The sequence below is a fragment of the Anser anser genome (genome assembly GCF_964211835.1).
Source record: "Anser anser genome assembly, chromosome: 13".
Taxonomy (NCBI): domain Eukaryota; kingdom Metazoa; phylum Chordata; class Aves; order Anseriformes; family Anatidae; genus Anser; species Anser anser.
This window is the reverse complement of record NC_139734.1, coordinates 1361501-1382666: the sequence shown is the minus strand read 5'-3', so window position 1 is coordinate 1382666 and position 21166 is coordinate 1361501. Positions and strand designations below refer to the sequence as shown.

The 21166-nt window shown below is 47.1% G+C and overlaps 5 long non-coding RNA genes across 5 annotated transcripts in view; 2 read left to right on the top strand and 3 right to left on the bottom strand.

The window, feature by feature from the left end:
* Window positions 1–21166, bottom strand: part of LOC310881042 — a 295954-nt gene that overhangs the window by 94948 nt on the left and 179840 nt on the right. The window lies entirely within an intron of this gene.
* The window catches only part of LOC310881043, a 107083-nt gene continuing 90003 nt past the window's right edge, over window positions 4087–21166 (bottom strand). The window contains exon 2 of the long non-coding RNA XR_014572080.1: window positions 4087–7475. This is a non-coding gene — a long non-coding RNA (uncharacterized lncRNA). The remainder of the gene's footprint in view (window positions 7476–21166) is intronic.
* LOC310881035 overlaps window positions 7152–21166 on the top strand; it is a 118789-nt gene continuing 104774 nt past the window's right edge. The window contains exon 1 of the long non-coding RNA XR_014572072.1: window positions 7152–7519. This is a non-coding gene — a long non-coding RNA (uncharacterized lncRNA). The remainder of the gene's footprint in view (window positions 7520–21166) is intronic.
* Window positions 8744–20050, bottom strand: LOC310881038. Its single transcript, XR_014572075.1, has 2 exons — window positions 16118–20050; window positions 8744–11781 (listed from the first exon to the last, which is right to left on the bottom strand). It is a non-coding gene; the product is annotated as an uncharacterized lncRNA (long non-coding RNA).
* On the top strand, window positions 11775–20197 carry LOC310881039. The gene is made up of 2 exons (XR_014572076.1): window positions 11775–14598; window positions 20029–20197. It is a non-coding gene; the product is annotated as an uncharacterized lncRNA (long non-coding RNA).

Here is a 21166-nt window from a genome sequence, read left to right as displayed (position 1 = left end):
TATTAGTATGATTACGGCTACTATTGAGATTAGGGAGCCGATGGAGGAAATGGTGTTTCATAGTGTGTAGGCGTCGGGATAGTCCGAGTATCGTCGGGGTATTCCTGCTAGGCCTAGGAAGTGCTGGGGGAAGAACGTTAGGTTTACTCCTGTAAATATTACCCCGAAGTGGGCTTTTGCTCATGTTTGGTGTAGGGTAAACCCAGTGAGTAGTGGGAATCAGTGAGTAAATCCTGCTAGAATGGCAAAGACGGCGCCTATGGATAGGACGTAGTGGCAGTGGGCAACTACGTAGTACGTGTCGTGCAGGGCGATGTCTAGGGAAGAGTTTGCAAGAACGATTCCTGTTAATCCTCCGATGGTAAATAGGAAGATAAATCCTAGAGCTCATAGTATTGGGGGGGTCTCATTTGATTGTTCCTCCGTGCAGGGTGGCTAGTCAGCTAAATACTTTGATTCCGGTAGGGATGGCAATGATTATAGTGGCTGATGTAAAGTAGGCTCGGGTATCAACGTCTATTCCTACTGTAAACATGTGGTGAGCTCAGACGATGAATCCTAGGAAGCCGATGGATAGTATGGCTCAGACTATTCCCATGTAGCCGAAGGGCTCCTTTTTGCCTGAGTAGTACGTGACTACGTGTGAGATGATTCCGAACCCCGGTAGGATCAGAATATAGACTTCTGGGTGTCCGAAGAATCAGAATAGGTGTTGGTACAGGATTGGGTCTCCTCCTCCAGCGGGGTCGAAGAATGTGGTGTTTAGGTTTCGATCAGTTAGTAATATTGTAATACCGGCGGCGAGTACGGGGAGTGATAGAAGGAGTAGGATGGCGGTAATTAGTACGGATCAGACAAATAGTGGGGTTTGGTATTGTGAGAGTGCGGGGGGTTTTATGTTGATGGCTGTGGTGATAAAGTTGATGGCCCCAAGGATGGAGGAGATACCGGCTAAGTGGAGTGAGAAGATAGCCAGGTCTACTGAAGCTCCGGCGTGGGCAAGGTCACCTGCTAGGGGAGGGTAGACAGTTCAGCCTGTGCCGGCGCCAGCTTCTACAGTGGATGAGGCTAGTAGGAGGAGGAATGATGGGGGGAGGAGTCAAAAGCTTATGTTGTTTATTCGCGGGAATGCTATGTCGGGGGCACCGATTATGAGGGGGACTAATCAGTTGCCGAATCCTCCGATCATGATGGGTATGACTATAAAGAAGCTTATTACAAAGGCGTGAGCGGTAACGATTACATTGTAAATTTGGTCGTCGCCTAGGAGAGTTCCTGGTTGTCCTAGTTCTGCGCGGATTAATAGGCTGAGTGCGGTGCCGACTATTCCTGCTCATGCCCCGAAGATGAGGTACAGGGTGCCAATATCCTTATGGTTAGTGGAAAATAGTCATCGGTTGATGAAGGTGACGGGTAAGATGGCTGAGTGTTGAAGCGTTAGGCTGTAGTCCTTTTTACAGAGGTTTAATTCCTCTTCTTATCGGCTCTGTAGTGAAATTCATGTTGAGTTGCAAGCTCATCGATGCGCACTAGGGTGCGTCAGGGTCTTTGTAGGCAGAAGCCAATTGGTTTAGGCATTTAGCTGTTAACTAGAGTTTTGTGGGATCGAAGCCCATCTGTCTAGGGAGGCTTTAGCTTAATTAAAGCGTCTGACTTGCATTCAGAAGATACAGGTTAATATTCTGTAAGTCTTAATGTGCAGAAACTAAGAGGGTTTAACTCTTATTTAAGGCTTTGAAGGCCTTCGGTTTGGGGTGTTATCCTAAGTTTCTAGACAATGGCATGTATTATTGGGGACAGGGGAAGTAAGAGGATTGGTAGTGAGGCAAGGACCGCAGTAGGTGTGCTTGGGGCTTTGCTAGTGTATCATTGTTTTATGTGGTTAGAGGAGTTGGGGGGAAGGGTAATTGTTGAGTGGTATGCGAGGCGTAGGTAGAAGAAGAGGCTGAGCAGTGATAGCATGGCAATTGCCATGGCTGCTGGTGTTATTTCCTGTTTAGTTAGTTCTTGGATGATAAGTCACTTTGGTATAAAGCCTGTTAATGGGGGGAGGCCTGCTAGGGATAAAAGTACTAGTATTAGGGTGGCGTTTAGCACTGGGGTTTTTGTTCATGAGGTTGTGATCATGGATAGGTTAAGGGCTTTGATTTTGTTAAGGGCTAGGAATACGGCTGATGTTATGATTGTGTATAGGTAGAAGGTAAGTAAGGCCAATTTGGGGCTGTAAACTAGGATGATGGCGATTCAGCCTAAGTGGGAGATGGACGAGAAGGCTAGGATTTTGCGTGTTTGTGTTTGGTTCAGTCCTATTCAGCCTCCTAGTGCTGTTGAGGCTAGGGCCATGGCGGTGAGTAGAGCTGGGTCGAGGGATTTGGATGTTAGTAGGAGCAGGGTTAGTGGGGGGAATTTTATGAGGGTCGAGAGTAGCAGGGCTGTTATTAGTGGCGATCCTTGTAGTACTTCTGGGAATCAGAAGTGAAATGGCACTAGGCCCAGTTTAATAGCGATTGCTGCTGTCAGTAGTAGACAGGAGGTTGGGTGGTTTATTTGTGTGATGTCTCATTGGCCGGTGACTCAGGCATTGGTTATGCTAGAGAATAGGACCAGGGCGGAAGCAGCTGCTTGGGTTAGGAAGTATTTCGTTGCGGCTTCTACTGCTCGTGGGTGGTGGGATTTGGCAATTAGGGGAATGATGGCTAGTGCGTTGATCTCCAGTCCTGTCCAGGCCAGAACTCAGTGGTTGCTGGAAATTGTGATTGTGGTGCCCAAGATGAGGCTGAAGGTTATGATTGGGGTCGCGTAAGGGTTCATTAGTAGAGGAGGGGGTTAAACCATCATTTTCGGGGTATGGGCCCGATAGCTTGATTAGCTGACTCTACTAGAAAATAATATAAGGGAAGTATGGAGAATTTTGATTTCTCTTGTGTGGGTTCAATTCCTACTTTTCTAAGGTCAACAGGAAATGAGAGGGCTGTTATACCTCTATGTTCACTTTATCATAGTGACCCTTTGTAGTTCAGGCACATTTCCTTATGTAAGGAGGTAGGCCTGCATAGCAGATAGGTATGCTGATGTGTCAGAGGCACAGAGCTAGTGTGAGGGGTAGGAAGTTTTTTCATAGTAGGTGCATTAGTTGGTCATATCGGAATCGTGGGTATGAAGCTCGGACCCATAAGAAACCAGAAGATAGTAGGAGGACTTTTGTGGCTAGGATGACGGGGAATAGTTCTGTGGGTGGCCCTAGGGCGCTTGGGTTTAGGAATATGATGGCTGTAAGTGTATTTATTAGCATAATGTTCGCATATTCAGCTAGGAAGAATAAGGCGAAGGGTCCTGCGGCGTATTCAACGTTAAACCCTGAGACTAGCTCAGATTCACCCTCTGTGAGGTCAAAAGGAGCTCGGTTTGTCTCTGCTAGGGTGGATACGTATCATATTATTGCTAGGGGTCATGAGGAGAAAATGAAGTATAGAGGCTCCTGTGCGACGGCAAAGGAGCTGAGTGTGTAGCTTCCGCTTAGTATGATTATTGATAGCAGGATTATGGCCAGTGTCACTTCGTATGAAATGGTCTGTGCTACTGCCCGTAGGGCTCCGATTAGTGCGTATTTTGAGTTCGAGGCTCAGCCTGATCATAGGACTGAGTAGACGGCTAGGCTTGACATGGCTATTAGGAAGAGAACTCCGAGGTTTAGATCTGCTAGGGGAAATGGGAGTGGTAGTGGTGCTCAAGTGGTGAGGGCTAGGACAAGGGCTAGTATTGGTATCAGAATGAATAGAAGTGGGGAAGAGGTAGAGGGTCGGATGGGCTCTTTGGTAAATAGTTTCAGTCCGTCCGCAAATGGTTGAAGTAGGCCAAAAGGCCCGACAACGTTAGGGCCTTTGCGGGATTGTATGTAGCTTAGGATTTTCCGTTCTACTAGGGTTAGGAAGGCTATGGCAATCAGGATTGGGATGATGTATAGGAGGGATATAACGAGGCAGCTTAGTGTTGTTATTTGAATCATGGGTGAAGCTAGGGAGAGGATTTGAACCTCTGGGGAAAGGGCTTAAGCCTTCTGCACTTGCCGGGCTCTGCCACTCTAGCTGGTCCTTTTCTAGGATTGAAAGTGGTGGGGGAAGGCCCTCTTCACGGTTTAGTTGGTTTCACTGCTTAGAGGGGGGGGGCGTGCTTGTGGTATTGGCCCCACTTTCCCGGTCCTTTCGTACTGGGGAGAGTGTGTCATAGATAGAAACCGACCTGGATTGCTCCGGTCTGAACTCAGATCACGTAGGACTGTTAATCGTTGAACAAACGAACCCTTAATAGCGGCTGCACCATTAGGATGTCCTGATCCAACATCGAGGTCGTAAACCCCCCTGTCGATATGGGCTCTTGAGGGGGATTGCGCTGTTATCCCTGGGGTAGCTTGGTCCATTAATCAATTATATTGGGTCTGGTCACTGTTAGCACTTTGAGGGGTAGCTCTAGGTAAAGAGGTATGGTCTTGTTTTTGGAGGATTTGTTCTCCTCCAAGGTCGCCCCAACCGAAAAATATCGACCAGGCTCTGCGATGGTAGTGGCCCCAGTGGGGTTGATTGAGGATTCGCGGTGGTCGTTGATTTTTAAGTTCCACAGGGTCTTCTCGTCTTATGTTCACATCCCCGCTTTTGCACGGGGAGATCAATTTCACTGATTATCTGTGAGAGACAGTTAAGACCTCGTTTAGCCATTCATACAAGTCTCGATTTATGGGACAATTGATTGCGCTACCTTTGCACGGTTAGGATACCGCGGCCGTTAAACCTAAGTCACCGGGCAGGCATCACCTTCAATACTTGTTTAATTTGCTGAAGGCTATGTTTTTGGTAAACAGTCGGGCCTTATTAATTTGCCGAGTTCCTTTCACAGATTTTAATCGCTCTTATAGGCGCTCCTGAGTCGGGTTAACAGGGTTAGTTAATACGTGGTCTTGTAGGGGTTTTTGTATCTGTCTAGGTCTGTTAATAATGTTTCTATGTAAGCTTGCGCCGTTAGAGGGGTGTGGCCCTGAGTTACTTATTTTAGCATTAATTCTCCTATATTCATAGGTTGACCTGTTTGTGATAAGGGAATCATCTTATTTTGGTATTTTTAGGTGGTGGAGCTTTGACGCACTCTTTTTTGATGGCTGCTTTAGGGCCCACGGTAGGATCAGTAGTAAGAATTATCCGCTAGTCGAGGTTGTGTCCTTTTTTAATGGAGCTGTCCCTCCATTAAATAGCTCTTAATCATCTCATTAGGGTTCAGGATGTCCGGTAGGGAGGATTAAGGGGGAACTTAGATTCGTTTCACAGGTAACCAGCTATCACCCAGCTCGGTTGGCTTTTCACCTCTACTGACAAGTCATCCCACTCTTTTGCAACAGAGACGGGTTCGCTCTCTTTAACTGCTTGAAAGTAGCTCGCTTGGGTTTCGGGGGGGCAAACTTTAGTTCACTTTGCTTGGTTGTTCTCGCTAAACCATGATGCAAAAGGTACAAGGGTTGATCTTTGCTGTCTGTCGCTTTGATTGTTTCACTGCTATTTCATCTTTCCCTTACGGTACTGGGGTCTCTATCGCGTCTAAGTGTCTTTTCTATCGCCTATACTAAGACTGTAAAATGCTTTAGTTTAATTAGTTTAGTAAATTCTTTAGTTTTGGTGTACTATTTGTGTGGTTGAGCTAGAGGGGGGGCTTCAAGACGATCCGGTCTAGTAGATATCTTTCAGGTGTAAGCTGAGTGCTTTGGTGTTATAGCTACGTCTTGATATTCTAAGTACACCTTCCGGTACACTTACCTTGTTACGACTTACCTCATCTTCAGCGTATTTATGGTATTAGTTATGTGGGATGTGGCTTTTGAGGAGGGTGACGGGCGGTATGTACGTGCCCCAGGGCCGGCTTAAAGTAGGCTCTATTGTCCCACTTTACTGCTAAATCCGCCTTCCAGAAGTGGTTTCACGCTTCTTTCCGTGTGCCCTATGAATAGGGAATGTAGCCCATTTCTTCCACTCCATAGGCTATACCTTGACCTGTCTTATTAGCGGGGTGCTATTGTGTCCACTGTTGTGCTCTCATTCGAGGTGGGCTGGCGACGGCGGTATGTAGGCTGTGTTGGCAAGGGGTGGTTGGGTTAATCGGGGATTATCGATTGTAGAACAGGCTCCTCTAGGTGGGTTTGGGGCACCGCCAAGTCCTTAGAGTTTTAAGCGTTTGTGCTCGTAGTTCTCTGGCGGATACTTCGGTAAAGTAAGTATCAAGATTTAGGGCCAGGCATAGTGGGGTATCTAATCCCAGTTTGGGCCCTGGCTTTCGTGGGTTTAAATCAGTCGTTAGTTCCTAAGATCATCTTAATGGTGTGTTTAGGTGCATCTTGGGCTTATGACAGCTCAGTTGCATTTTGATCTTAGTTAGCTAGGATAGGCATTTTACCACTCTTTACGCCGTGTCAATAGGACGGTTGATTTGGGTTTCTTGTATGACCGCGGTGGCTGGCACAAGATTTACCAACCCTTGAAGTTAGGCTGTTGCTATAACTAAGTCAAGTTTGCACTCATTGCTTAATGTTAATTACTGCTGAATACCCGTGGGGGCGTGGCTTAGCGAGGCGTCTTGGGCTACTACTTGGGTGTGCCTGATACCCGCTCCTCAAGGCCTGTATGGGGGTAGGTGGTCGAGGGCGTTTACACTGGGGCGCGGATACTTGCATGTATATATTTAGCAAAAACCAACCGTAAGGTTAGGACTAAGTCTTTTGTCCGCAGGCATGTTTTATGCCATCTTGGCAACTTCAGTGCCATGCTTTGTGTTAAGCTATGTGGACGGGGGTGTGGTTAGCTGATAGTTGAGTGGTGAGTGAGAGTGAAGTATATGAAATTATTGCTTGTGTTTACTATTTTTAGTACTGGAGTTTCTCTAATAAGTTTAAGTTATTTTGTATGTGTTTGTGTGTATATATACATCGTTCCGATGATGTCATGGAAGGGATGATTAATGGAGTTTTAGAGGTAGTTTGCTGGGATTGGGCGATGAAGGTTTATGCTACATGGTGGTTAGCGAAAGTTTACTGGTTTAGTTTGTGAAGCGCAGGGGTTGCGCTTAATGATTTGTTGTTTTGTGCTATGTCCAACGAGCATTCATCCAATAGCCCCATTTAACCCGGAGGGTGGAGGTAACATTAACTGAATGTGGTCAAAGTGCATCAGTGTCAGGATGATTCCCCATATACGCCAACCGTCTCATCGAGGGACCCTTGAAATATAGGATAGGCCGTGAGGCAGGTGTGTCCAGGCTTAGATTGTGGGACCCCCGAGATCACTGGGAATAGCCACCTGTGAGGTAACCCCGGAAAAAATAAGAGGAACCAGAGGCGCCAAAAAGCTGGAACATGCCGCGATTACGCATTGAGAAGGTGAAAGTACTCACAGATGCCACTTTGAAGGGCAAGGAGGGGTGAGTGAACCCAATGGATGGCCCTGACCGAGGAACCAGAGGCGCAAAAATGTGAGGAGGGCGAGGGGTTTAGGGGGAACGTATGGGCCTGAAGCTAGTCATACCGGACATTATGTGCAACGGGTTGCTGATTTCACGTGAGGAGTACGATTAATAAATCCGTCTGATACGAACTGCATGAGATATGTGGTGGAGAGTTGTTGTTGGAGCATGTCCTGTGAGCATTCATTAAAATGGGGTCTTGTTATGCGCTTGAGTGGAGTTGTATTGGGTGTTGTGGGGTATGGTCCTAGAACATTCATGCCGGGTGGTTTGGTAGGAGTGTGTTTAAGGGTTTAATGGCCGTGTACATGTATGGGTTTAGCACCTGCTTATAAGATAGTCCGTATATAATGTATATTACTGGTACTATAGTATGTATGTATATGGGGTATATAAATTTATGCACGAATATGCATAACCAAATACCCCCGCCTCGGGGGGGGAGGGGGGGGGGGGTTAAGCATAATGGCATAGATGGGGTAGAATTATTGGGGGCTTGCGGTTAGTTCCTGTAGTTGAGAACAATGGCGGCTTTTCGAGCCGCAGGCCTCGGGTAGTGTCCGGGCAGGAATAATGACTTATTTTATGTTTTTTTTAGGGATTTGCTTTGCGGTGGGTGTTTTGGGTGTGGCGTCGAATCCTTCGCCGTATTATGGGGTTGTTGGTTTGGTGTTAGCGTCTGTGGCGGGGTGCGGGTGGTTGCTGGGCCTTGGGGTTTCGTTCGTGGCTTTAGTGCTGTTTATGGTGTATTTGGGGGGTATGCTGGTGGTGTTTGTTTATTCAGTAGCTTTAGCAGCGGAGCCTTTCCCTGGGGCTTGGGGGGATTGACGGGTGATTGGATGTGCAGTAGCGTTTGTGGCAATTGTTTTTGGGGGGTTGGTGTTTGGGGGGTTTATGGGGGCTTGGAAGTTCGGGGTTTCTACTGTGAATAATGTTGGGGTGTTTGTTGTTCGGTCGGATTTTAGTGGAGTTTCCATGTTTTATTCACATGGGGCAGGGATGTTTTTAGTGGCGGGTTGGGGGCTGTTGTTGACTTTGTTTGTTGTATTGGAGCTTGTGCGGGGGTTGTCGCGGGGTGCTATTCGGGCGGTTTAGGGGTTAGGGTCAGAGAATAGTTTATTGAAAATGCCAGCTTTGGGAGCTGGAGATAAAGGTTTGAGTCCTTTTTTTCTGAGTTTGGGGTACTCTAAGAAGTGGTAAGTCTTCAATCTTTGGTTTACAAGACCAATGTTTTTATAAACTATTAGAGTATTTAGCAGTTGAGTATTTTGTTTTCTAGGGCGCTTGCGGCGGGGAGGAGAAATAGGAGGATAGTGAAGTAGGCGATTGAAGCGAGTTGGCCGATGATGATGAATGGGTGTTCGACGGGTTGGCTTCCTACTCATGTTAGGACGAGGAGGTCGGCGACTAGTACTCAGAATAGGAGCTGGGAGAGTGGTCGGAATGTTATTGCTCGTTGTTTTGATTTGTGCAGGAATGGGATTAGGAATAGGATCAGTACGGAGGCGGCCAGTGCTAATACGCCTCCTAGTTTATTTGGGATTGAACGTAGGATGGCGTAGGCGAATAGGAAGTATCATTCTGGCTTGATGTGTGGTGGGGTTACTAGTGGGTTTGCTGGGGTGAAGTTTTCTGGGTCTCCCAGGAGGTTAACCGCTCATGCTTCTTTCTTATGAGACGTTAGTAAACCAATTACATAGCCTTGTCAAGACTAAATCACAGGTAAAAATCCTGTACATCTCATGTGGCCAACCACTCCCAACTAGGATTCCAAGACGCCTCATCACCCATCATAGAAGAACTCGTTGAATTCCACGACCACGCCCTAATCGTTGCCCTAGCTATCTGCAGCCTAGTTCTCTACCTTTTAGCCCACATACTAACAGAAAAACTCTCGTCCAATGCTGTAGACGCCCAAGAAGTAGAGCTGATCTGGACAATCCTACCTGCTATCGTCCTGGTACTCCTCGCCCTCCCATCCCTACAAATCCTCTACATAATGGACGAAATCGACGAACCAGACCTCACCCTAAAAGCCATCGGCCACCAATGATACTGAAGCTACGAATACACAGACTTCAAAGACCTATCATTCGACTCCTACATAGTGCCCACCCCAGACTTACCCAACGGCCACTTCCGACTGCTAGAAGTTGACCACCGCGTAGTTATCCCAATAGAATCCCCCATCCGCGTGATCATTACTGCAGGAGACGTACTCCACTCCTGAGCAGTCCCAATGCTCGGAGTTAAAACAGACGCAATCCCAGGCCGACTAAACCAAACTTCATTCATTACCACCCGGCCTGGGATTTTTTACGGACAATGCTCAGAAATTTGCGGGGCTAATCACAGCTACATACCCATTGTAGTAGAATCAACCCCACTCCCACATTTCGAGGCCTGATCGTCCCTTCTATCATCATCCTAATCATTAAGAAGCTATGCAACAGCACTAGCCTTTTAAGCTAGCCAAAGAGGGACTTCCCCCTCCTTAATGATATGCCACAGCTTAACCCCGCACCATGATTTTCAATCATAATTATAACCTGATTAACCCTAGCACTCCTCATCCAACCAAAACTACTAGCCTTCACCACAACCAACCCCCCATCAAATAAGACCTCCCTCACTACCAAACCCACACCATGATCCTGACCATGAACCTAAGCTTCTTTGACCAATTTTCCAGCCCCAATCTATTTGGCATCCCCTTAATCCTACTATCCCTACTCTTCCCAGCCCTACTATTCCCGTCCCCAAACAACCGATGAATCGACAACCGCCTTTCTACTATCCAAACATGACTCCTTCACCTAATCACAAAACAACTAATAGTCCCACTCAACAAAAATGGCCACAAATGAGCCATAATATTTACATCCCTAATAATCATACTTCTTACAATCAACCTTCTAGGCCTCCTTCCATATACATTCACCCCAACCACCCAACTATCTATGAACATAGCCCTAGCCTTCCCACTATGGCTCGCCACACTACTAACAGTCATGTTTAACCATGTACGTGCCCCAGGGCCGGCTTAAAGTAGGCTCTATTGTCCCACTTTACTGCTAAATCCGCCTTCCAGAAGTGGTTTCACGCTTCTTTCCGTGTGCCCTATGAATAGGGAATGTAGCCCATTTCTTCCACTCCATAGGCTATACCTTGACCTGTCTTATTAGCGGGGTGCTATTGTGTCCACTGTTGTGCTCTCATTCGAGGTGGGCTGGCGACGGCGGTATGTAGGCTGTGTTGGCAAGGGGTGGTTGGGTTAATCGGGGATTATCGATTGTAGAACAGGCTCCTCTAGGTGGGTTTGGGGCACCGCCAAGTCCTTAGAGTTTTAAGCGTTTGTGCTCGTAGTTCTCTGGCGGATACTTCGGTAAAGTAAGTATCAAGATTTAGGGCCAGGCATAGTGGGGTATCTAATCCCAGTTTGGGCCCTGGCTTTCGTGGGTTTAAATCAGTCGTTAGTTCCTAAGATCATCTTAATGGTGTGTTTAGGTGCATCTTGGGCTTATGACAGCTCAGTTGCATTTTGATCTTAGTTAGCTAGGATAGGCATTTTACCACTCTTTACGCCGTGTCAATAGGACGGTTGATTTGGGTTTCTTGTATGACCGCGGTGGCTGGCACAAGATTTACCAACCCTTGAAGTTAGGCTGTTGCTATAACTAAGTCAAGTTTGCACTCATTGCTTAATGTTAATTACTGCTGAATACCCGTGGGGGCGTGGCTTAGCGAGGCGTCTTGGGCTACTACTTGGGTGTGCCTGATACCCGCTCCTCAAGGCCTGTATGGGGGTAGGTGGTCGAGGGCGTTTACACTGGGGCGCGGATACTTGCATGTATATATTTAGCAAAAACCAACCGTAAGGTTAGGACTAAGTCTTTTGTCCGCAGGCATGTTTTATGCCATCTTGGCAACTTCAGTGCCATGCTTTGTGTTAAGCTATGTGGACGGGGGTGTGGTTAGCTGATAGTTGAGTGGTGAGTGAGAGTGAAGTATATGAAATTATTGCTTGTGTTTACTATTTTTAGTACTGGAGTTTCTCTAAGTCCTAGGACTAGGAGGAAATGGTGTTTCATAGTGTGTAGGCGTCGGGATAGTCCGAGTATCGTCGGGGTATTCCTGCTAGGCCTAGGAAGTGCTGGGGGAAGAACGTTAGGTTTACTCCTGTAAATATTACCCCGAAGTGGGCTTTTGCTCATGTTTGGTGTAGGGTAAACCCAGTGAGTAGTGGGAATCAGTGAGTAAATCCTGCTAGAATGGCAAAGACGACGCCTATGGATAGGACGTAGTGGAAGTGGGCAACTACGTAGTACGTGTCGTGCAGGGCGATGTCTAGGGAAGAGTTTGCAAGAACGATTCCTGTTAATCCTCCGATGGTAAATAGGAAGATAAATCCTAGAGCTCATAGTATTGGGGGGGGTCTCATTTGATTGTTCCTCCGTGCAGGGTGGCTAGTCAGCTAAATACTTTGATTCCGGTAGGGATGGCAATGATTATAGTGGCTGATGTAAAGTAGGCTCGGGTATCAACGTCTATTCCTACTGTAAACATGTGGTGAGCTCAGACGATGAATCCTAGGAAGCCGATGGATAGTATGGCTCAGACTATTCCCATGTAGCCGAAGGGCTCCTTTTTGCCTGAGTAGTATGTGACTACGTGTGAGATGATTCCGAACCCCGGTAGGATCAGAATATAGACTTCTGGGTGTCCGAAGAATCAGAATAGGTGTTGGTACAGGATTGGGTCTCCTCCTCCAGCGGGGTCGAAGAATGTGGTGTTTAGGTTTCGATCAGTTAGTAATATTGTAATACCGGCGGCGAGTACGGGGAGTGATAGAAGGAGTAGGATGGCGGTAATTAGTACGGATCAGACAAATAGTGGGGTTTGGTATTGTGAGAGTGCGGGGGGTTTTATGTTGATGGCTGTGGTGATAAAGTTGATGGCCCCAAGGATGGAGGAGATACCGGCTAAGTGGAGTGAGAAGATAGCCAGGTCTACTGAAGCTCCGGCGTGGGCAAGGTCACCTGCTAGGGGAGGGTAGACAGTTCAGCCTGTGCCGGCGCCAGCTTCTACAGTGGATGAGGCTAGTAGGAGGAGGAATGATGGGGGGAGGAGTCAAAAGCTTATGTTGTTTATTCGCGGGAATGCTATGTCGGGGGCACCGATTATGAGGGGGACTAATCAGTTGCCGAATCCTCCGATCATGATGGGTATGACTATAAAGAAGCTTATTACAAAGGCGTGAGCGGTAACGATTACATTGTAAATTTGGTCGTCGCCTAGGAGAGTTCCTGGTTGTCCTAGTTCTGCGCGGATTAATAGGCTGAGTGCGGTGCCGACTATTCCTGCTCATGCCCCGAAGATGAGGTACAGGGTGCCAATATCCTTATGGTTAGTGGAAAATAGTCATCGGTTGATGAAGGTGACGGGTAAGATGGCTGAGTGTTGAAGCGTTAGGCTGTAGTCCTTTTTACAGAGGTTTAATTCCTCTTCTTATCGGCTCTGTAGTGAAATTCATGTTGAGTTGCAAGCTCATCGATGCGCACTAGGGTGCGTCAGGGTCTTTGTAGGCAGAAGCCAATTGGTTTAGGCATTTAGCTGTTAACTAGAGTTTTGTGGGATCGAAGCCCATCTGTCTAGGGAGGCTTTAGCTTAATTAAAGCGTCTGACTTGCATTCAGAAGATACAGGTTAATATTCTGTAAGTCTTAATGTGCAGAAACTAAGAGGGTTTAACTCTTATTTAAGGCTTTGAAGGCCTTCGGTTTGGGGTGTTATCCTAAGTTTCTAGACAATGGCATGTATTATTGGGGACAGGGGAAGTAAGAGGATTGATAGTGAGGCAAGGACCGCAGTAGGTGTGCTTGGGGCTTTGCTAGTGTATCATTGTTTTATGTGGTTAGAGGAGTTGGGGGGAAGGGTAATTGTTGAGTGGTATGCGAGGCGTAGGTAGAAGAAGAGGCTGAGCAGTGATAGCATGGCAATTGCCATGGCTGCTGGTGTTATTTCCTGTTTAGTTAGTTCTTGGATGATAAGTCACTTTGGTATAAAGCCTGTTAATGGGGGGAGGCCTGCTAGGGATAAAAGTACTAGTATTAGGGTGGCGTTTAGCACTGGGGTTTTTGTTCATGAGGTTGTGATCATGGATAGGTTAAGGGCTTTGATTTTGTTAAGGGCTAGGAATACGGCTGATGTTATGATTGTGTATAGGTAGAAGGTAAGTAAGGCCAATTTGGGGCTGTAAACTAGGATGATGGCGATTCAGCCTAAGTGGGAGATGGACGAGAAGGCTAGGATTTTGCGTGTTTGTGTTTGGTTCAGTCCTATTCAGCCTCCTAGTGCTGTTGAGGCTAGGGCCATGGCGGTGAGTAGAGCTGGGTCGAGGGATTTGGATGTTAGTAGGAGCAGGGTTAGTGGGGGGAATTTTATGAGGGTCGAGAGTAGCAGGGCTGTTATTAGTGGCGATCCTTGTAGTACTTCTGGGAATCAGAAGTGAAATGGCACTAGGCCCAGTTTAATAGCGATTGCTGCTGTCAGTAGTAGACAGGAGGTTGGGTGGTTTATTTGTGTGATGTCTCATTGGCCGGTGACTCAGGCATTGGTTATGCTAGAGAATAGGACCAGGGCGGAAGCAGCTGCTTGGGTTAGGAAGTATTTCGTTGCGGCTTCTACTGCTCGTGGGTGGTGGGATTTGGCAATTAGGGGAATGATGGCTAGTGCGTTGATCTCCAGTCCTGTCCAGGCCAGAACTCAGTGGTTGCTGGAAATTGTGATTGTGGTGCCCAAGATGAGGCTGAAGGTTATGATTGGGGTCGCGTAAGGGTTCATTAGTAGAGGAGGGGGTTAAACCATCATTTTCGGGGTATGGGCCCGATAGCTTGATTAGCTGACTCTACTAGAAAATAATATAAGGGAAGTATGGAGAATTTTGATTTCTCTTGTGTGGGTTCAATTCCTACTTTTCTAAGGTCAACAGGAAATGAGAGGGCTGTTATACCTCTATGTTCACTTTATCATAGTGACCCTTTGTAGTTCAGGCACATTTCCTTATGTAAGGAGGTAGGCCTGCATAGCAGATAGGTATGCTGATGTGTCAGAGGCACAGAGCTAGTGTGAGGGGTAGGAAGTTTTTTCATAGTAGGTGCATTAGTTGGTCATATCGGAATCGTGGGTATGAAGCTCGGACCCATAAGAAACCAGAAGATAGTAGGAGGACTTTTGTGGCTAGGATGACGGGGAATAGTTCTGTGGGTGGCCCTAGGGCGCTTGGGTTTAGGAATATGATGGCTGTAAGTGTATTTATTAGCATAATGTTCGCATATTCAGCTAGGAAGAATAAGGCGAAGGGTCCTGCGGCGTATTCAACGTTAAACCCTGAGACTAGCTCAGATTCACCCTCTGTGAGGTCAAAAGGAGCTCGGTTTGTCTCTGCTAGGGTGGATACGTATCATATTATTGCTAGGGGTCATGAGGAGAAAATGAAGTATAGAGGCTCCTGTGCGACGGCAAAGGAGCTGAGTGTGTAGCTTCCGCTTAGTATGATTATTGATAGCAGGATTATGGCCAGTGTCACTTCGTATGAAATGGTCTGTGCTACTGCCCGTAGGGCTCCGATTAGTGCGTATTTTGAGTTCGAGGCTCAGCCTGATCATAGGACTGAGTAGACGGCTAGGCTTGACATGGCTATTAGGAAGAGAACTCCGAGGTTTAGATCTGCTAGGGGAAATGGGAGTGGTAGTGGTGCTCAAGTGGTGAGGGCTAGGACAAGGGCTAGTATTGGTATCAGAATGAATAGAAGTGGGGAAGAGGTAGAGGGTCGGATGGGCTCTTTGGTAAATAGTTTCAGTCCGTCCGCAAATGGTTGAAGTAGGCCAAAAGGCCCGACAACGTTAGGGCCTTTGCGGGATTGTATGTAGCTTAGGATTTTCCGTTCTACTAGGGTTAGGAAGGCTACGGCAATCAGGATTGGGATGATGTATAGGAGGGATATAACGAGGCAGCTTAGTGTTGTTATTTGAATCATGGGTGAAGCTAGGGAGAGGATTTGAACCTCTGGGGAAAGGGCTTAAGCCTTCTGCACTTGCCGGGCTCTGCCACTCTAGCTGGTCCTTTTCTAGGATTGAAAGTGGTGGGGGAAGGCCCTCTTCACGGTTTAGTTGGTTTCACTGCTTAGAGGGGGGGGGCGTGCTTGTGGTATTGGCCCCACTTTCCCGGTCCTTTCGTACTGGGGAGAGTGTGTCATAGATAGAAACCGACCTGGATTGCTCCGGTCTGAACTCAGATCACGTAGGACTGTTAATCGTTGAACAAACGAACCCTTAATAGCGGCTGCACCATTAGGATGTCGAGATTAGGAGTAGGATGGCGGTAATTAGTACGGATCAGACAAATAGTGTCCACTTCCACTACGTCCTATCCATAGGCGCCGTCTTTGCCATTCTAGCAGGATTTACTCACTGATTCCCACTACTCACTGGGTTTACCCTACACCAAACATGAGCAAAAGCCCACTTCGGGGTAATATTTACAGGAGTAAACCTAACGTTCTTCCCCCAGCACTTCCTAGGCCTAGCAGGAATACCCCGACGATACTCGGACTATCCCGACGCCTACACACTATGAAACACCATTTCCTCCTAGTCCTAGGACTTAGAGAAACTCCAGTACTAAAAATAGTAAACACAAGCAATAATTTCATATACTTCACTCTCACTCACCACTCAACTATCAGCTAACCACACCCCCGTCCACATAGCTTAACACAAAGCATGGCACTGAAGTTGCCAAGATGGCATAAAACATGCCTGCGGACAAAAGACTTAGTCCTAACCTTACGGTTGGTTTTTGCTAAATATATACATGCAAGTATCCGCGCCCCAGTGTAAACGCCCTCGACCACCTACCCCCATACAGGCCTTGAGGAGCGGGTATCAGGCACACCCAAGTAGTAGCCCAAGACGCCTCGCTAAGCCACGCCCCCACGGGTATTCAGCAGTAATTAACATTAAGCAATGAGTGCAAACTTGACTTAGTTATAGCAACAGCCTAACTTCAAGGGTTGGTAAATCTTGTGCCAGCCACCGCGGTCATACAAGAAACCCAAATCAACCGTCCTATTGACACGGCGTAAAGAGTGGTAAAATGCCTATCCTAGCTAACTAAGATCAAAATGCAACTGAGCTGTCATAAGCCCAAGATGCACCTAAACACACCATTAAGATGATCTTAGGAACTAACGACTGATTTAAACCCACGAAAGCCAGGGCCCAAACTGGGATTAGATACCCCACTATGCCTGGCCCTAAATCTTGATACTTACTTTACCGAAGTATCCGCCAGAGAACTACGAGCACAAACGCTTAAAACTCTAAGGACTTGGCGGTGCCCCAAACCCACCTAGAGGAGCCTGTTCTACAATCGATAATCCCCGATTAACCCAACCACCCCTTGCCAACACAGCCTACATACCGCCGTCGCCAGCCCACCTCGAATGAGAGCACAACAGTGGACACAATAGCACCCCGCTAATAAGACAGGTCAAGGTATAGCCTATGGAGTGGAAGAAATGGGCTACATTCCCTATTCATAGGGCACACGGAAAGAAGCGTGAAACCACTTCTGGAAGGCGGATTTAGCAGTAAAGTGGGACAATAGAGCCTACTTTAAGCCGGCCCTGGGGCACGTACATACCGCCCGTCACCCTCCTCAAAAGCCACATCCCACATAACTAATACCATAAATACGCTGAAGATGAGGTAAGTCGTAACAAGGTAAGTGTACCGGAAGGTGTACTTAGAATATCAAGACGTAGCTATAACACCAAAGCACTCAGCTTACACCTGAAAGATATCTACTAGACCGGATCGTCTTGAAGCCCCCCCTCTAGCTCAACCACACAAATAGTACACCAAAACTAAAGAATTTACTAAACTAATTAAACTAAAGCATTTTACAGTCTTAGTATAGGCGATAGAAAAGACACTTAGACGCGATAGAGACCCCAGTACCGTAAGGGAAAGATGAAATAGCAGTGAAACAATCAAAGCGACAGACAGCAAAGATCAACCCTTGTACCTTTTGCATCATGGTTTAGCGAGAACAACCAAGCAAAGTGAACTAAAGTTTGCCCCCCCGAAACCCAAGCGAGCTACTTTCAAGCAGTTAAAGAGAGCGAACCCGTCTCTGTTGCAAAAGAGTGGGATGACTTGTCAGTAGAGGTGAAAAGCCAACCGAGCTGGGTGATAGCTGGTTACCTGTGAAACGAATCTAAGTTCCCCCTTAATCCTCCCTACCGGACATCCTGAACCCTAATGAGATGATTAAGAGCTATTTAATGGAGGGACAGCTCCATTAAAAAAGGACACAACCTCGACTAGCGGATAATTCTTACTACTGATCCTACCGTGGGCCCTAAAGCAGCCATCAAAAAAGAGTGCGTCAAAGCTCCACCACCTAAAAATACCAAAATAAGATGATTCCCTTATCACAAACAGGTCAACCTATGAATATAGGAGAATTAATGCTAAAATAAGTAACTCAGGGCCACACCCCTCTAACGGCGCAAGCTTACATAGAAACATTATTAACAGACCTAGACAGATACAAAAACCCCTACAAGACCACGTATTAACTAACCCTGTTAACCCGACTCAGGAGCGCCTATAAGAGCGATTAAAATCTGTGAAAGGAACTCGGCAAATTAATAAGGCCCGACTGTTTACCAAAAACATAGCCTTCAGCAAATTAAACAAGTATTGAAGGTGATGCCTGCCCGGTGACTTAGGTTTAACGGCCGCGGTATCCTAACCGTGCAAAGGTAGCGCAATCAATTGTCCCATAAATCGAGACTTGTATGAATGGCTAAACGAGGTCTTAACTGTCTCTCACAGATAATCAGTGAAATTGATCTCCCCGTGCAAAAGCGGGGATGTGAACATAAGACGAGAAGACCCTGTGGAACTTAAAAATCAACGACCACCGCGAATCCTCAATCAACCCCACTGGGGCCACTACCATCGCAGAGCCTGGTCGATATTTTTCGGTTGGGGCGACCTTGGAGGAGAACAAATCCTCCAAAAACAAGACCATACCTCTTTACCTAGAGCTACCCCTCAAAGTGCTAACAGTGACCAGACCCAATATAATTGATTAATGGACCAAGCTACCCCAGGGATAACAGCGCAATCCCCCTCAAGAGCCCATATCGACAGGGGGGTTTACGACCTCGATGTTGGATCAGGACATCCTAATGGTGCAGCCGCTATTAAGGGTTCGTTTGTTCAACGATTAACAGTCCTACGTGATCTGAGTTCAGACCGGAGCAATCCAGGTCGGTTTCTATCTATGACACACTCTCCCCAGTACGAAAGGACCGGGAAAGTGGGGCCAATACCACAAGCACGCCCCCCCCCTCTAAGCAGTGAAACCAACTAAACCGTGAAGAGGGCCTTCCCCCACCACTTTCAATCCTAGAAAAGGACCAGCTAGAGTGGCAGAGCCCGGCAAGTGCAGAAGGCTTAAGCCCTTTCCCCAGAGGTTCAAATCCTCTCCCTAGCTTCACCCATGATTCAAATAACAACACTAAGCTGCCTCATTATATCCCTCCTATACATCATCCCAATCCTGATTGCCGTAGCCTTCCTAACCCTAGTAGAACGGAAAATCCTAAGCTACATACAATCCCGCAAAGGCCCTAACGTTGTCGGGCCTTTTGGCCTACTTCAACCATTTGCGGACGGACTGAAACTATTTACCAAAGAGCCCATCCGACCCTCTACCTCTTCCCCACTTCTATTCATTCTGATACCAATACTAGCCCTTGTCTTAGCCCTCACCACTTGAGCACCACTACCACTCCCATTTCCCCTAGCAGATCTAAACCTCGGAGTTCTCTTCCTAATAGCCATGTCAAGCCTAGCCGTCTACTCAGTCCTATGATCAGGCTGAGCCTCGAACTCAAAATACGCACTAATCGGAGCCCTACGGGCAGTAGCACAGACCATTTCATACGAAGTGACACTGGCCATAATCCTGCTATCAATAATCATACTAAGCGGAAGCTACACACTCAGCTCCTTTGCCGTCGCACAGGAGCCTCTATACTTCATTTTCTCCTCATGACCCCTAGCAATAATATGATACGTATCCACCCTAGCAGAGACAAACCGAGCTCCTTTTGACCTCACAGAGGGTGAATCTGAGCTAGTCTCAGGGTTTAACGTTGAATACGCCGCAGGACCCTTCGCCTTATTCTTCCTAGCTGAATATGCGAACATTATGCTAATAAATACACTTACAGCCATCATATTCCTAAACCCAAGCGCCCTAGGGCCACCCACAGAACTATTCCCCGTCATCCTAGCCACAAAAGTCCTCCTACTATCTTCTGGTTTCTTATGGGTCCGAGCTTCATACCCACGATTCCGATATGACCAACTAATGCACCTACTATGAAAAAACTTCCTACCCCTCACACTAGCTCTGTGCCTCTGACACATCAGCATACCTATCTGCTATGCAGGCCTACCTCCTTACATAAGGAAATGTGCCTGAACTACAAAGGGTCACTATGATAAAGTGAACATAGAGGTATAACAGCCCTCTCATTTCCTGTTGACCTTAGAAAAGTAGGAATTGAACCCACACAAGAGAAATCAAAATTCTCCATACTTCCCTTATATTATTTTCTAGTAGAGTCAGCTAATCAAGCTATCGGGCCCATACCCCGAAAATGATGGTTTAACCCCCTCCTCTACTAATGAACCCTTACGCGACCCCAATCATAACCTTCAGCCTCATCTTGGGCACCACAATCACAATTTCCAGCAACCACTGAGTTCTGGCCTGGACAGGACTGGAGATCAACCCACTAGCCATCATTCCCCTAATTGCCAAATCCCACCACCCATGAGCAGTAGAAGCCGCAACGAAATACTTCCTAACCCAAGCAGCTGCTTCCGCCCTGGTCCTATTCTCTAGCATAACTAATGCCTGAGTCACTGGCCAATGAGACATCACACAAATAAACCACCCAACCTCCTGTCTACTACTGACAGCAGCAATCGCTATTAAACTGGGCCTAGTGCCATTTCACTTCTGATTCCCAGAAGTACTACAAGGATCGCCACTAATAACAGCCCTGCTACTCTCGACCCTCATAAAATTCCCCCCACTAACCCTGCTCCTACTAACATCCAAATCCCTCGACCCAGCTCTACTCACCGCCATGGCCCTAGCCTCAACAGCACTAGGAGGCTGAATAGGACTGAACCAAACACAAACACGCAAAATCCTAGCCTTCTCGTCCATCTCCCACTTAGGCTGAATCGCCATCATCCTAGTTTACAGCCCCAAATTGGCCTTACTTACCTTCTACCTATACTAGGATGGCCTCTAGCAGGATTTACTCACTGATTCCCACTACTCACTGGGTTTACCCTACACCAAACATGAGCAAAAGCCCACTTCGGGGTAATATTTACAGGAGTAAACCTAACGTTCTTCCCCCAGCACTTCCTAGGCCTAGCAGGAATACCCCGACGATACTCGGACTATCCCGACGCCTACACACTATGAAACACCATTTCCTCCATCGGCTCCCTAATCTCAATAGTAGCCGTAATCATACTAATATTCATCATCTGAGAAGCCTTTCCGGC